The sequence below is a fragment of the Equus quagga genome, chromosome 13 (assembly GCF_021613505.1).
Source record: "Equus quagga isolate Etosha38 chromosome 13, UCLA_HA_Equagga_1.0, whole genome shotgun sequence".
NCBI classification, from domain to species: domain Eukaryota; kingdom Metazoa; phylum Chordata; class Mammalia; order Perissodactyla; family Equidae; genus Equus; species Equus quagga.
The window spans coordinates 66,405,312-66,405,602 of record NC_060279.1 but is presented as its reverse complement, the minus strand read 5'-3'; the positions used below and the strand labels follow the sequence as shown (position 1 = coordinate 66,405,602).

Here is a 291-nt window from a genome sequence, read left to right as displayed (position 1 = left end):
CCGGAAAGCCGGAGCACTTCCCTCCGCCGAGACCGCTCCTCTTCCGGAAGAGCAACCCTCCTTCCCTACGTGTCCCCAAATGTCCCCGCGTGTTTGCGAGATGCTGGGGACCCGCTGGATCTGTACCCGGAAAAACCGACGCTCCGGAGATGGCTCGGCCAACGGAAGGGGCTGCAGGCATATTTCCTTTAGTGATAACAAGGGTGGTGTTCCCAGCGGCCCTCTTAGCGCAGTGGGCAGCGCGTCAGTCTCATAATCTGAAGGTCCTGAGTTCGAGCCTCAGAGAGGGCA

General features: G+C 60.5%; 1 non-coding gene across 1 annotated transcript; it reads left to right on the top strand.

Annotated features, from left to right (window-relative positions):
- The first annotated feature begins 218 nt into the window (after positions 1-218).
- Positions 219-291, top strand: TRNAM-CAU (transfer RNA methionine (anticodon CAU)). The gene has a single exon. It is a non-coding gene; the product is annotated as a tRNA-Met (tRNA).